Raw genomic sequence first — 17,149 nt, 5'->3', positions numbered from 1 at the left:
AATCTAAGTTTCTGTATGTTCAATTCTTTCCCCTGTAAGGAGCCTTTGTATATCATATATCAAGCATAACACTAGCATAATCTGTAACTGCCTATAAAGAGAAATTTGGGTTACAGAAGAAATAATATAGTACTTTTATTAGAAAGTAAGGCAGTCAGAAACCTTATGTGAACTACACAAGTGGGTGTAAATTAAATGACTTTATAAAAAAATGGTAGTCTTGGCTGTGTTAGGGGACTGTGGGTTACATACATAAGAATCATACAAACCAAGTATTTTAAAGGGATTTGGTGGTAGGCCACTACTTTATGTACTATGCAGTGGTATGAATAGATATTCTATTCAATATCAGAGATGTTCTAATATTGGTGGCCAACTGATGTATCTGAATTTATGGAATAGCATAATACTGATCCAGATACATGCAAAATCATAACTTTTTAGTTTAAACTTAAGCAGAGATTGTTTATTCCCAAGTAAAACAGGATGTTTCAATTCATGTTTCAGCCATCTGGAGATCTATAAAAAGATTAGAAAACAAGCATGACAATCACGTCCTAATCTACTAGCTATTAATGGGAATTTATTAGAGAATGAATAGGCAAGCCATTTGAATTCAGTATATCCTTCAATATGTAGATTTCAAAATGAGTATTCTGTACTCAATAGCTCTTTGAAAACAAAAATGTCTGATTTAAAAACATGAAGGTGTTAACAGTTGCTCTTAACAACATGTGACAGACATTGCTAGGAATCTTTAGAGTGCACATTGTTTTAAGTTGTTTCCCTTTCTATAATCATCCAGCCTTTAAAATACATATGGTAAACCATGGCATAAACATTGACAAAATTGAAAAAATCAAATGCTCAATGTTAAGCCCTTCTATATATTTTGTTTTACTTCTCCCTACCATGAGAAATAATGTAAAGGTAAAATATTTAGCTGGTTATATGGCTAATGAACAGGCTGTTTATAGTCTTGATGTTGGTTCATTTCACTTATTGAACCTCCCATAATGGATCTATGGTATGTGTACCAGGATTGGAGGCCAGTGCTGGAGGAAGTTGATTTTACTATGTGATGTTGCCCTAGAAGATGCTATTTAAGGCAGTATCTTCTGTAACTTCTAATCGTAGAAGAATGTGAAATGTTGTGTTTTGGCACAACGATTAGTACTTTGGTTCTAAAAATGAGTTTAATAATCAAGTGTTGCAATATAGCCATAATAATTTGCAAATTCACACAAACATGGAGTTAACATGCACACACACACTACAGACATGCATACATCATATGCTTCTACTTCCATCAGTCCCCACCAAGGTTTACTTAAAACAAAAAGATAATATAAAATTAGCTGGAATTTATTGGGTTTTGACTTAAGGAATTGAACACACTTGATCACATGCTTGCTTTATGTAATACATGCCAAATCACTAATGATTTCACTTCTGGATCTTGGAATGCAAGGCCACAATACTCTTCAATATTCCAAGGCTTCAAAGCTCATTAGGGTTTTACATAATATCAAAAGAGGCTTGTTCCTCAGTGATGTGTTAACTTTTTATTCAGTAGTGTATGTTGTGACCAAGTAATTTGAGATGAAATGGCCGTTCCAGGATTGTGTTTCTCTGAATTATTTTGTAGTTTGCACATGTGCTTTATATATAACCTAATGCAGCCATTTCTGGTCTTACCTCTTGATCCATAATTTGATAATATACATGAGCAATGTCGACAGCTTAGTGTTTTCTAAATAATCAACACTAGAATACTCACCACAAAAGTAAATAAATAAAAATATAAGGAAAGCTGGCATCTGTGTTATTAAATCATATCTTTAATTGGTGTGATATTATTGTTTAAACTCTTCATGGGGTGCTTTTCCTAACAATTCTGGTCTTCTCTTCAGTCTTTTCTACAGGTGTACACATGTGTTCTCTGTATGTATTTGGATAAGCACCTTCACACTCTAGTCTTATATGAATAGATTACTGAATTAACGAAGGAGTCAATGTTAATTCTGAAAATGTTTGAATTATTAGGGAAAATAGTCAACCTATAGAAATGAGGACATTGTGATAAACTAGTGATATGTGCAATGTGTATTAAGATTCATTACATTCTTGTAGCATATGTTTTAAGAATGGTAACAACACCAAACTTAACTTGAATTCTGAAAAACAGTCCATAAAGTTCACCCATGGTGAATATGCCTCTTATGTAGACTGCTTTGGATGTTTTATTAATTGATATCTGAATATTAGAACTATAGTTCTGTACATATACTAATATACATATTATAGATGTGCTAGACATAGATGACCCATTAGGAAGAAAAGAGAAGAAAAGAATTCCTTGAAGTGATCATATTCACACTTTGGAAAGTTCTAAGGAAAGGATTGAGGCTAATTAATTCCCCTCTAGGTAGGAGAAAGGTGGGAGTGAAGAAAGAGAAGGTGAGGGTAAAATTATGCTATTAACATCCAGGTGTTTTATCTGTATTTTCCAAGAGGGAACAATACTTTTTTCATAGTTTCAAAAGCAAAAGCAAAACTAGTGCATTTGTCCTTCTGTATGAGAATTGATGCTTAAAACAATAGACAAAGGTTGAGTATTTTTATTACAGCAGAGCTATGTGCAACATTAGAAACTATTGCTGCAATGTTTACCTGTGCTGCCTTTTAGCACACATATCCTATTTATGCAGTCATTTTCTAAAAACCAGGATGAAGTCCACCTGCTTAGAGCAATTCAGTTTGAACTTATAGAACAAAATACCATGCCCTATCGCCATGGTACTCAGATACAAAACATGACTGAGCTGTGAAGCCATTAAAAACACAACACCAGAGCAAATTGTCAATGTAATCACACATCGACTCACTGCGTAATACTGATCTGATTCCCAGCCCCAGAAAGCGAGGCCCTTCTTTAAGCAATAGCAAAGTGCCTTCCATCTGTCTGCCTATGCAATCTGCCAGAAGAGAAATGCAGGCAAAGACGTTCCCCAGACCTGAAATGCTTTTATCTGTCCTTAGAGAGAGATTTCTTCCAGTCTTTGGATATTAGAACGATCTACACTAGCACCGAGGAGGTAAAAGGCCGCGGGTTGCTTTTCCAGGAGCAGTCTGTAGTGCTAGCGGAAGAAATGTTGATTGAGAAAATAGGGCTTGTTGCAATGATGCTGCTGCTGCTGCTGCTGCTGCTGCTGCCGCCGCCGCCGCCACTGCCGCCGCCGCTGCTGCTGCCACTACTCTGGCAGCAGGCGTGGGGCAGTTGGCTGATCACTGATGCATATCAATAACCATGTACTTGAGATTTCTCATGACATCATCATTACCTTGGTCTCCCGCGGTCTCGAACCTTTGACCTTGCCGGGCTGGTCAACGATTTGGCAATGAAAGCCCCTCCAATGATGGCCCTTTTCTCCTTCTTTCAGACCGGGGGCAGCAGCACACCAGCAAGACGGGCATCTTCTCCTCCCCAGCCTAGAAGCCCTGTGAAATCGAGGATCTTCCCCCTAAAACACTAACATACAAGATATGTGCAATCAAGCTGCCACCGCTTGGTAAAAACTCACGATGCCTAACCCAAAAGGATCGGGAGCAGATCCTTGAATCAGCTGTCACTTCTATAGAATGGGATATTTTTTTCCTTCCTCCTTAACCTGCGCTGGAAATTGCAGTTGGCTTTATACATCTTTATAGAGGAAGGCCAAAGAGTCTTGCGTGAGAATGAAGCGATTTACAATGCAAATAGAGGCCTGTGAAGGGATGGATGCCGCTACTCACTCCCAACAGCTTGCTGCGCCTTAATAGCTGGTTTTATTTTCTGATATTAATAGATGAATTGTTTGCTGACGCTGCCGGAGATTACTTGCTGGAAGGGGAAAAAAGTTCGGAATAAACTCAGAAGGCAACAGATCTTATTTGGATGTTTTAGCCGCACATACACAAACAGAAACCAGGTCATATTTACATCAAAGGAGGAATCTTGGGCACGGCAAGTATCCTGGACGACTACTCTTCAGTACTGCCGGAGAGAACCGGGATCTGGAGTCTGGCAAGAGGAAGACAGAGGCATGTGAGGGAAGCGAGTTGTTATCTTTGGTTATCTAGCTGTATGAGTGTATTGGTCTTCATAAAGCTAGATAACCGAAAGTAAAAACTCCTTCAAGATCGCCGGGGAGCGTGTGAGATGAAAGACTACAACCAAGAGACAGTAAAAACCAGAAAGGTCAGGAATACTTATTGAATCTAACTTTGTTTTTGTTTTTGTTTTTCCTTATCATGAAAGGTGGGATGAGAGGAAATTGACACATATATGCTGAGATAACTAACGTGTCAGGTTTTGAAAGGGGTTGTTACAGCTGCAAAGGAGAATTGTATAGTTCTAATGAGTAAAGATGCATGTACACTTTGTTCTATTTAAGGCAAAAGTTTATATAAGAGGAACTTTTTTTCTTAGAAAGAGATGGTAGAGATGTCTGATACCTAGTTTAAAAATGATTCCATAATTATGTAGACTTGGGCAGTTCCCTTCTGAGGCTCCTCCCCCCAAAATTTGAAGATTGTGCTTGGAAACTACTTTAAATGTATTTGGGCTGTATGTCAAATTCTATAAAATTAGACTTTAAGACAAGTTTATACTGAGAGGTTAATAATTTATATCTATTGAAGACTTAGAACTAGCAGGAAAAAAAAGAAGAAAAACAAAAGCAAAGGCTGATTTTTATTCTTCTATTCAAAATACAAGGACAGATGCTTCTCTGTTCCAAGAGGGTTTCCTTGAGGAAGCTACTGAAGCAGAAAGACATGATGGAGACGAGATCGCCTCCCCTCTTGTCAAAGTGTTAAAAAAATGTTCTGTCTTACTCTGAGCCTAGCATTGGAAATGAAAGTGACATTTACGCCACAACCCACGTGTGCGCCTCCTCTCTTTTTGTTTAAGGATGATCAGGTCTATCCAGGAAACAGCTCTGGCATCCCAAACTGAAATAATTAGGACGTATATAGACCTGACAAAAATGGAAAGGGGGTGGGGAATCTGAGGGTCTGTCCTGCCTAATTGATTCCGCTAAACGGAATGCAGGAGATGTGAACGGCAGGACGCTCCGATTCCCACGCTCGGGGGCAAGTGGTAAAGCGGGCCGGCAGCCTATGACAGACAGCCCTGTTGGGGGGTAGGGGTATGAAAAAAACATCAAGTGCACACACCATACTCATCTCCATCGCTTAAGAAAGTAAAGGCATTTCCCACCCACAGCCATCTGCAGCCTCCCAAATGGCAACGCCAACTGGTCTGTAGCTGCTGCATACTGTCTGTTTCTGTTAATTTTTAACCGCTGTTTAATTTGGCCCTGATCAAGTTTGGCTTTCTTTTTTGGTTGAGATTTTCAGTATTTAAGGAAAGCTAGTGGAAAGTGATTTCAAGAAAGTCCCATTACTGCCTGCCCCTCCTATGAAATCCTCAGTCTCTACTTATGGCCTTGTGACCACCTTTTGGCTTTTGTTTTGGCTGGGTTGTATTTTTTTTTACTATTTGTCTCTATGTAACAGTCATTATTATGGCTTCATCAGGTTGTTTACCTCTTAAAATGACACACCTAGGAACTTGGCCTGATTGTGCTAATTAAATACACATTGAAAGTCAAACCATGAAGTCAACAGCCTATAGAAAAGTTGATTACAATGACAATGTGATAAAAGGTTGTTTTGGAATAGTCCCAGGTAGATGCATTCTAATCAGGCATTTTAAATCTTAATTTAAAAATAACTATTCTTAGCTTTATAAACTTTGTGGACTTTAGACGTCCTCATTGAGGTCTTTTCATTAAATTTCTTACATTTTGCCACGTCACCAAGCAAACATTTGTGTAGGCATTTACACATAAACACAACCATTACAATAAGATGCCCAAAATAGCCTGTTATCTTCCACGTGACCTAGATTACTGACACTTTCAAATATATAATTTTTCTTCAAAGGCAGTACATTTTCCTTTGTAGCTTCAATTCCTTCTAGGACTTCATACTGTAAAACCCTGTAAAACCACTGTTAGTTTCCTTTAGGAACTCTGAGAGACTTTAATAACATAAATTCTCAATTTGGCTGCTGAACACGTGCCAGAGTTTTACTACCATAGTGACCGTTGAGAAGACCCTTGTTTATTTACATCTGAAGCACTGTTTGTGCAAACAACCTTTCATTGTTAAGTGCCTGTATTCCTTTCATTTACTTCATGTCCAGGGGTGCTATTTACCTAGAACCATTGTCTACTACAATTAACATTTACATTACAAAGTGTGTGGTTTTCTTTCTCAAGGAGGTTCAATTAAGGCAATAAGATGTTTGCGGGGGAAACCTATTGTTTACTGAAAGCACTCAATGGAGTCAAATTACTGACGCTTTTGCCTACATCTTGGTCTTTTATGTAAATATGTTAAATATAACATCTAAGGATAATAAACAATATTATAATTATGTGTTTGCCATTGTCATATCAAACTTGCTTTGTATCATACTAATGTTACATAACTTATCGATCAATAAAAATACATTTCAATGTTATTTTCATTTTATTTTTTGCTGTTCCACTGCTCTTGCTGCAACATGTCCCAATTTTTCTTTTTTCTATTACACATCAAACTTCTGACATTTTGTTTTATTTGTGTGTGTTGAAGAGAGGTACTGTATCTGAGCATGGGTCTGAAGGATGTCTGAGATAATCTCTACAATGACCTTATAATAAGGTGATATTTCTTTGAAATCTGAAATATTCCAAAGGCATGTACATTTAAGTCAAAAGAAGTGTAAATATCAGTTAAGTAGTTCTTTGAAAGCTAGTTTTAACATTGGCAGAAACCGGATCAAGTTTATTTAGCATACCACTGCATTGTAAAACAGTTGGAGTGAAGTTGCAGGTTGCGTGAGTATGCATGTTAACTAGTGGGAACCAAGCACAGTCTTTGTGAAAGGGGAGCAGCAGATTGCTGTGCAAGGCCAATGTTAAAAAGGCAGCTGAATTTAACACCATCTGGAAGAAAAGATCTCTTCACGACTTTCTCACACCGTCAGACAAAACTAGTGTCTCTTGTTCCGAGCCCTTGTCTATGCAACCATACAATACTGAGTCATTATACTTTTGCTGAGAGAAAATTTGAGAACACAATATGGGTAACCAGTGAATGACCAAGTTTCATTGTGCCCGCTTAAGTCGATTGAAATCTACGTCTAGAGCTATGAATGGTAGTATTGTTTTCCTCACCAGGGCTGTACTAAATGTCAGCACAGTGTAAAGAAAAACTTGAAGTCTGCAAATAACTTACCAGATCTCAATTATAATATTTTCCCACACTAGAACTAATATCATTGCGAGGGGCTACATTGCAGAAAATACCAAAAGAAAAGAAAAGAAATAAGAGAGTTCATTAAGAAGTTATTTTATCTAGACAAACATTTTAATTTTCTGATGGGAACTTCAATTCAGGCTGCAGGCTGAGTTGAGGAGTAGAATTCATTACTTGGAAGTTCAAGTTACAAAAATGCTAAACAAATATCTATTTCTACCTTTAAACACTCTTATTAGATATAAACAGACCCCACTTGGGTTTTACTGCTAGTTCTTTTTAGAATTGTTAGTGTAAATCTAGTTTTAATTTTGCTTTAAATTTTGTCACACTGCTCTTTCAAAGTTTGCCACTGTGATTGACATTGTAAAAGAACACCATAGACATACATTTCCAAAAATTTACAAGATGATTCTGGTACCTCCCAATGTAGATTCTAATGCCCTTAGAAATATGCTTCCCCTTTATGTTATACCCCTCTCTCCATCGTGTGTGTGTGTGTGTGTGTGTGTGTGTGTGTGTGTGTGTAAATCAGTTATCCTTAGGGTTAACGTTCACACAATCTATTTGACTGTAAACAGTCAGAAAAAGGAAACAAAGCAGTTGAGAAAGAGTAAAAGGAGTTGATTGTGTATGTTTTATTAGGATGTCTATTTTAAATATAATTGACTTTGCAATTTTGTTATTGTGTCACTAAGTGTCGCATAGTTCTTAACATGTAAGTGCAAAACAATGAGTAATTGCTGTTTTGCTGAATAATACATCTAAGTTGCCAACGTCAAAGGTATTATTTTGTGTATTTCTAAACAAGAATGTTAACTGCAGGTTTTGACATCTAGAATCTTTTCATGAAATTCTTAGAAATAGGCTGATAAAATGATGCCTTTAAAACTAAATATAAAGATATAACCAACTTATTTTTTCTTATCCTACTAGAAAATTAACAATGAAAAGTCACTCAACACTTGAATTGGAAATAACATAAACACAGTCATACAAAAAATTCAAAAGAACAACAAAATGGAAATTGGATAGAGATTAAAAAAAAAAGAAATAGGAAAACTTCTGCAATATCTTTGCAAAATGTGAATGGCTATCTTAACCAATACCTCTCCCCTACTGAAGTTACCATTATTATGCACAGTAATGAGAGAAATGTATTTTTTACATTCAAAATGAACTATTTCCCCAAAGTTGCTTTTCTTTATTCTTAAGCACTAAATTTTCTACTACTAGTACTCTGTGTTTATTTTAAAAAGTAAAAGTTTCTCTCATTTGGAAATATATGAAATTCTATTTGATTTTGTGTCACTTGATGAAATTCAGAAATGTTTATAAATAATAAGACATTAGGAAGAGTCCATTTGAAATTCAGAAACATTATCCTATTCATAGGCTACATGTAAACACTTCAGGATATTTTAGCATTTTAAGAATTTTGACTTTTTGAAATGGAGACATGATGCCAAAGATTTTATTTTCCAGTGTGTCTAGAAAATGAATGAGAGTGTGTTAACTATTATCTAGGTTCCTCCCCCCCCCCACCTCCTATGAAGCTATACACTTCTGGGGATATCTCTGTGGCATAAGAATATTGATACCCTTTTCCCACTTTGTCTTTTTGTGACTTATCTTTCCCTAATTTGCTAACACCACATTGGGATGCGTGTTGTTGTTGGTGAGATGGGCGACACAGGGCAAGGTTTCCCTTAAGAAAAAGAACTAATTTAGAACCAAAGTTATTGATTAAAAGGTATTTGTAATACGTGGGCCAATTGTTTCAACATTAGTACTTGAGATATTTAAACAGATTCTACAGTAGTGGGGGCATGTAAGGCAGTTCTTCAGTGTCTCTGGATTTTAATGGATGGCTTTGTTATCCTGTTTTTCTGTTTCTCAGTTTCTTAGCACAAGTTAAACAAGCTAATACAGAAATCAGTAGACACTTCCATTCCTATTTGATTAGATAACCCATTTCACTCCTCCTGGGAATCATTCAACTTTATTGTGGAATTAATTCTAAGATGATAAATGAAAATGAAAAGTATATAGTTATGAGTGCTTCTAAGGAATATCTGCCTTCCCTCAATCAAGGCCCAGGGAGTTAGTGCACTCCTTAGAAAGGTGATGACCATCTTTGAGGTAGAAGCATGTGGCTTTCCGCTCTGCAACCAACTGCCAGACCACAGGAGGTAGAGCTTTAAAAGTGCAGATAATCGACTTTATTCATGGAAATATGGAGTTCTGAGCCATGTTTGTTCAAAGAGAAGCACATCAGTGTGCTTGGTGTTTGACTCGGTTTTAGCTTAGCGCCGGCACATCGCATTCTAGGGATCTAAAAATAGCCAAGCTTAGCAGTCGCCTCTCAAGGTGCTTGGCGTGGGCGGTGTAGAGAGGAGACAGCCAATTCTGTGAGTGGCAGCAGGAGCAGCTAAGCTAGGCAGAGGCAGCGGCGAAGGCTGCCGGTGCGCCGCTGGGCAGCACGACGCCTCCGGGCGACCGCCAACAGCCCAAGTCTTCTAGCAGCTGGGGCTTCTCGCGACTCGCGCAGGAAAGTCGGCGTCTGATTGGTGTTTCCCGGGAGACGAACTGCCCGAGCTACCGGAGCTGGTGCGCCGGCGCGCGCGCTCCCGGAGCTGGAGCGCTGCTGGGAGGCTGGGGGCGCGCTGTGGCCGGGCTGCGGGTTGGGAGGCTTCTCAAGTTCGCGCGAGCTTAAGTTCCCGCGCCGGTAGCCCGCGGCTGGGAGGGTGCTGGACTCCAGCGCCGCGCTATTGGACGCAGCCGAATCGGACTGTCAGCCCCTCCTTTGCCAGGCACGCTCGGTTGCGTCTGCGAAGGCTGTTCTGTATTTATTAAAAATTCAATTTATTTATTTATTTACTTACCTACCTATCTATCTACTTGCCTGTTCCTGGGCCCCTCACCATAGACCTCGTCCCTGCTTCCGAGCCAGCTTGGGTCTGCCTTTGCTTGGGAATCCCAGAGTCGGGTTCCTGAATGGGGTTGCTTCGTGGTTTAGTCACCACTGGACGTCGGGTACTTCCAGGCATCTCCCCGCGGCCATACCCTGCCACAGGGCCCCTTCCTCAGCCTGGCAGGCAACTGTGGTTAAGGGGCTTTCCTCTGAGTTTCTCTAGTTCTGCCCAGTTGCGTTTTCCCTGTGTATGATTAGTATCGTTGATAAAGATGGTGCCCCTCTCCCTCCACTTGCACTTTTTTTTTTTAAACCTAGTGGAAGGCTGCTAACCGGAAGAATCCTCCCCCTCACCCCCCCCCCCAGGCTTTTGACTGGGGGTGTTGTGGAGGGTGCTGGGAGCTGGGTTGGAGCGCTCACCGCTCTAGGCCCTTCCAGGAGCAACCTCTACCTCTTCCCCTGTCGCCCATTAAAGAGCGCAGGGCGCATCTTCCTCCCAGCAGATTTGCTGGAAATATTAATCTCCTTGTTGGGTGGATACAGTAGAACTTGTTCAGAGATTACTTTAAAAAGAGAGCTGGGTCTTAAGCACTTACTAAAGCCAGTTAATAACATCATGCATGGACATTTAAACTTGTTGTAAGTTGCAGAGAGGATTAGCGGGAAGTCACGCTGTGCGCAGCTAATGATACCATCTTAACTCTAACCGGGCTAAATCCACCTCGCCTGGCTCAGGTCCGGCTCTTCAGCCCTCGGATGAGGCTAGGAGAGGAGGGTCTCTTGAAAGAGGGAAAGGAGGGCAGAAATAGAAGGAACTACCCTGCTCCTAGCTTTAGGTGATGGTCAATCATCCTGGGAGGCCACCAGCGGTTTTGCTGCTGGGTAGGCACGAGCACAGGACTAGGGCCCAGGCATCCTGGTGTGCACCGTAATCCTTGGGCTGTACTTTAGTGACACTGAAGGGTACGGGCCCACATGTCAAAACAATTTGATTTTATAAGCCAAAGGGCGCATAAGGGTCTGTAGGAAGCTCTGGTAAGGTTTGGGGATTGCAAAGGTGATGCTGGTCTATTTGCATCATAAAGACCGCTTACTTCCAAGTCTGCTTAAAAAAAAAGTAGTCCAGCTCAGTATTTCACAGATAAATTTCACAGCATATTATTAACAACTTCCTGTCATAGGCTTGCTCAACTGGTTTCAAACTGATTACTGTTTTAAGGCAGTTTGCGACTACTATATGACAGAGCCAATTAGAAATAATCCTGGGAAAATGCTTCGAAAATGCTGCGTTATTAAAACACTTACCTAGTAATATTCATCTAGTTCTTTCACTAAGTAGCTATCTGACGGGTTTCTTGTGCTTTCTGAGCTCATTTTAATAGTCACTTGCCCTGGAAAAACAAGCTATCAGGAAAATTTTTAACTGCAACCTGGCTTTTGGCATTATTTTTTAGTTTTAAATTCAAACTTGACAAGTTAAAACGTTTATGTATTATATTTTTAATAGCTAGTGTGAGGTTGGAAGTAACTATAGATGCTGATTAATCTAATAATTGATAAATACCTGTAAGTAGATGGTAAAAAAAACCCACAAGATAAAGATTGTGTATGAAACCAAAAAACCAACCAATAAAAAAGCCAACAATAAATATTCTACTAATTAGGTCACAAAAAGTAATTTACAGAGTATTAACCAATGTTTCTTCAATTCTCTTTTAGGGGGAAACAATCTTACTATACACATACACACAGATTGATTATGAGTGAAATTTACTGGAATGGAAGAGTTTCAAACATGTATGATTAAGAAATATTTTCACAGAATAAATATCTCAAACATTTAATTTTTGTATTTATCAACACTGATCTAATGAAAAAACTTCCTATAATTTATTTGGAGATAATACCTTCATAAAGATAATAATAGATTTAATATCATTGAAATTCAAAATCCATGGAATTGCTTCCTGTCAAGGCTGGATCTCTTGTATAGTAATAATAGAAGTGTACTTAGTCCTTAATTTTAATTCAGTGAGTATTATGAAGGTACCTGACACTGTTGCATGAATATAACAGCCTTTGAGAGGAATTCAAATAATAGATATTAGGCCTTATTTTAAAAAAGCACACAGTTTGTATACAGTAGCTGCTAAGTATATATTATTTTAATTTATTAAATTATCCTTGAAATACATGATGTATGTGCAAAGTTAAATTAGTATTGGCTGACATTAGGGATCTGAAGTTGAGGATGTTGAATTGTCTGTGGGATAGCTTAAAAACTGTTTAGAAGCTTTGAATATGAAGTTATCACCATGACTAATCATAGCAAGTGGGTTTGACAAGAATGGAAGAAAAATAATGTTATAGGTCTTCATTTTTAGGATTTGTAGTATATGTCTCTTGAGTGGTTCTAATAGTGAAAATACTTAGACCACAAGGAAATAGGAATTAAGTAGTGAATTTACATTTGAATTGCTTTATATATTGACTTATCACAATTTATAGGTACTTAGATTAATATAAATAATAAAAAGTTCAGCTGTTCCTAAATAAAGTTAGAAATTGCTGAGTAGCTTAGTTTTTCACACTGAAGACTCATGCTCAATTATAGTCTGAAATCTCAGTTTGCAGATATGACATAGGATAATAGTGATTCAAACAGCAAAGTACAAATACTGCATATATTTCTGCCAAATTTGTCTCAGATGGACTAGCTGCTAAGGAAGAATCCATAGCATGACTGAGCTAACAAAAAGTGTGTTACCTCTCCAATAGGTAATCCCTCCATTTGCATGCTGTGCTCACTGACAAGAGAAAGGACTTGAATGTCTGTCATTTTTCTGGACTTTAGCCTTAAGGCCTATATTGTCACTTCAAAATACATGAAGTGAACAATATTTTTGTTAGCCAGTAATTGTTATTAAGACAAAATTATTTTCTTAGCCTTTGGAGACAAAACTTTGGTGTTCTTTATTAAAAGTTAAACTTAACTAGGCTTATTACATTAGAAATTGTCTAATTCAATTTTGATTCTTCAAATTGCATTTTATACTAAAGGAGAGCTTCTGCATAAAATGCAGTTGAAAAGAGAAAAATATTTATGCTTTTATCATTTAAGTGATCAAATACTGCAGTGCTAGACATTAGAATATCATATGCATCACTACATTATTAACTTAATCTAATGCTCAGAGTCATTACCACATTCATGGGTGTCTTTCTGATATCTCTCCAGTCCACTGGATTTTGAAGTGTGATTATGTAAATTTTCTACTGATAAATAAATGACTATAATTGTACTTGAAATACCACTCAAATTCTTAAGACCATGGCATCTAAATAATATATTATGCATTCCTTAATTATTTATCAAGACTAATTCAAAATAACTGTAGGGCAAAGGATACATTGATTTTTAAATAGCCATCCCCATCCCCAATTTTTTCAGGTTAAAAATATTCCAGATGGTGAAAACATTGGGGGGATAAGAAAAAAGTTGATGGGTGGAGTAAGTAGCAAGTTTATCCTTCATGTAAACATTTTTGGTTTGCCCAATAAAACTTATATCCTGATTCACTTTTTATGGCATGTGATCTTAATGCCAGTTCAGTGAGAGTATTTTGGTGATAGAAAAAAAATTTTCTTCTAAATGTTAAACATTAGTGCAAAAATGTCCTCACCATTATTTGTCAAGGAAAAAGGGAAAAGTTAGGAAATAAGACATTTCATCTGCAGTTATTTTTTAAAATTCTTTTTTAATTCAAGTAAAGGTTGTACCAAAAAAAATGATCCTAAATGTCAGGTATGGCTTTCCTTCATTTAATTGTGAATACAGAACTACAATAACTGAATGGTGCCTTTTCATTGTTTAACATTGCAAAGCTCTACTCAGAACTCTTGTTGCACTGTGTCTTTAAAGGAAGCATGTGTGTGTTTTACCTACATAAATTCTAATTGCAGAATCCACTTTAATCACCACATAGAAATCTGAAGCCTCATAAGTTCATGAGCTATACACTTTTCTTCTTTATTCTGCAGACCACACCTTATCTGGTTGCTAATGAAATACAGGAGATTGATTGCAGAAAATCTTCAAGGGAATATTTGCTGTACCACGTATAGTAAGCTCCATTTGGTGCATTAGCATTTAGCCATTTTATGCAAATTTAGGGAAAATGACTCATGTATATGATTTAATATGCATCAGTGATAACTCATACCACCCTTATAAGAAAAAAGAAATTAAAAATTCATTAGAAAACTAGACTAGTGTCACTACATGGTTAAAACATTATTAAAGCATATTTCAATGTTTTGCTTACACTAGTGTTCTCATCATGGTGCCACCATTTCATGACAAAGGCCGTAGAGGAGAAAACATTCAACTTAAAATGTCTGCTGGCACACATCGCTGGATTTGTGTGTCACTAAACAATGAGCGAGCATAGCCTTGAATACCAACTATTTAATTAGCACTTTTGGAAGCCATGCATAGAAAATAGCTCATTTACATGCATCTGCTTAGCGATTAGTCCCATAAAAAGCTACCATTTTTTTTGTTGTTGTTTAATATAGCGAGCATTTTACCATTCGGCCATGAAAAAAATCAAAACATATGTTATTATTTTCAAATCCTGAAATTCAGAATTTAATTAAAACAGCTAAAAGTCTTCATATTTCTCTTCAAGGTATATTTAAATTATTTAATTTAACCTTAAGTGTACCATAAAAGACTGGATACAAGTAATAATTAAGAACTTCAAAGGGCAACGGAAACCCTCTAACAGTCCTTGGTTTAATTAAAGGCTATTATTAGAAAGCTCTCAAATATACAGTTACATTTAATGACAAATGATGACTAGTAAAAGCAGTATTTGAAAGTTATGAGTACCTTATTTTAAATACTATTGGTAGACTCTAGAAAGTATTTCTATCATTCCATTTTGAAAATAAATGACATATATTTCTTGAAAAATCAAATTTGTAACATTAAAAGCCTGTTAGTTTAAGAAGCTTTGCTTTTCTCTAATTCTCTATCTACATGTACCTGTCACGATCACAAATTAATTGTATGCTTCTTAAAAATCATTTTTTAGCAATTTAAATGCTTTTAAGAGGGTATATTTTTCTAATAAATTGAGAGTATTTATAAAGGCACACATACATATATATAAGGATGCATTAACATAAAAACTTGGCTATACTCAAACATTTTGGTATATAATCTTTTTTTAATGTGAATTGATACTTACTATAATAGTAGTGATTTTTTTTTCAGATATTTATATTATCTACCATATTTGTGTGAGTAGACAAATGGCCATAAAAATGATTCTAAATAAATTTTAGAAGAGTGAATAAACTATATATAATATAGGAATGGGCAATTTATGTAAAATTTGCTAATATAAGAATTTATATTCATTGGGCTTTATTGTCTTATTTATTTATATAAGGAATTTGCCTAGCAGTTGCATAATTACAGTTCAGGGCAGATGGATGAGTGATATATATATGTACATTCTCAATTGAAACTGGTGAATAAATACTAAAAAGTTCATATAGAACATTTTGCTGATTCTGTTACTTATCTTTAGTAATTAGCTTATAAACATGTATAATAAAAATCCACCTATTTATTAAGCAGATACCATTATACTTTTATGAGTAATCTGCTCTGTTGAATTGTAACAGTGTTTCTTTTGTTCACCTTGGGCCAGTGAATACCTTGGGATGTGTGATCTTGGAATGACTGCTTAGATTAAATAGGTGGATATGAATCTCTTATCTACCTACCTTATCTTGTTAGCAGCTAAATAATGTATTATATGTACATACATAGTCCGCTGTGTAAGAAAAGTGTGTTCCTGATGTGCCTTTCATGAAGGATATTCTTTAATTTGAAAAATTTTGACTTCAATTTCTTATTATATCCTCTTTTAAACCAATATCATTCTTTATTTGCTCTGAACCCTTTCCCAATGCACAGGCAATCAGAATATGTATAAGGTTTGTAGAGGAAAGAAATTACCTATCTTACTCACTGCTGAATATGCTGCATAAAGGCCAATATAAGACACATAGTAGATGCTCAATAAGTAGTTGATGATGAAAGAATGAATATACTTAAATAAAGGATTAATCTTTTTGAAATAGCTATTGCCCTACAGGGATTCATTTAAATACACTGGTTCCTACAACATGGGAGCCCTCTTAAAGCTCCCCAATTTTGCTAAGATTTCCTTTCCTAGATAGAGTAATACTGTTGATTCATTTGGGCATGAGTGAGTGCCTGTAAGCAAACTCTAAGCTGATTTTTTTTTTTTCAGGAAGGCTGGGTACTGGGGATTGAACTGAGGGGCACTCAATCACTAAGCCACATCTCCAGCCCTATTTTGTATTTTATTTAGAGACAGGGTCTCATAAGTTGCTTAGTGCCTCACTTTTGCTGAAGCTGGCTTTGAACTCTCAATTCTCCTGCCTTAAATTGTTGGGACTATGGGTGTACACAACCACACCCAGCTCTAAGCTAACTTTTGAATCTGTTTGTAGAATATCTATTAAAGATATTGTGCTGCATATGGGGAATAGTCAGTGGCTATGGAACAGGGCCAGGTTAACTGGAAACACCTGGGAACTGAATTCTAGAACACAGTATTACAAACATTTCAAACAAAAGTATTTTGCAGGTAATTGTATGTTTTTATTTCACTTCAATAAAAATGGCTAGTTCATAGAAGCATGCTGCTGGTGAATGCACTGAAATGCTTGTAGTTTGAACTGATGACAGGAGAAAGAAATGATGATCAGAGAATTTTTGGTCTAACCTCCTTGATCATTTTTCAAAGCTACATTAGCTCCCTTATAATACTAGGAATT

At 36.8% G+C, this 17,149-nt stretch overlaps 1 long non-coding RNA gene across 5 annotated transcripts in view; it reads left to right on the top strand.

Annotated features, from left to right (window-relative positions):
- The window catches only part of LOC101962708 (uncharacterized), a 221,464-nt gene that overhangs the window by 20,093 nt on the left and 184,222 nt on the right, over positions 1 to 17,149 (top strand). For 4 of the 5 annotated variants that reach the window (XR_013437167.1, XR_013437168.1, XR_002483990.3 and 1 more), the window contains one exon: positions 3,444 to 6,574. The exons of the other annotated variant lie outside the window; for it this stretch is intronic. This is a non-coding gene — a long non-coding RNA (uncharacterized LOC101962708). Of the gene's footprint in view, positions 1 to 3,443; positions 6,575 to 17,149 lie in introns of those variants that run through there. 5 annotated transcript variants of the gene reach the window in all.

The sequence above is a fragment of the Ictidomys tridecemlineatus genome, chromosome 1 (genome assembly GCF_052094955.1).
Source record: "Ictidomys tridecemlineatus isolate mIctTri1 chromosome 1, mIctTri1.hap1, whole genome shotgun sequence".
Lineage (NCBI taxonomy): Eukaryota > Metazoa > Chordata > Mammalia > Rodentia > Sciuridae > Ictidomys > Ictidomys tridecemlineatus.
Note: the sequence above shows the minus strand (reverse complement) of the source record. Positions and strands in the feature narration are given on the sequence as shown.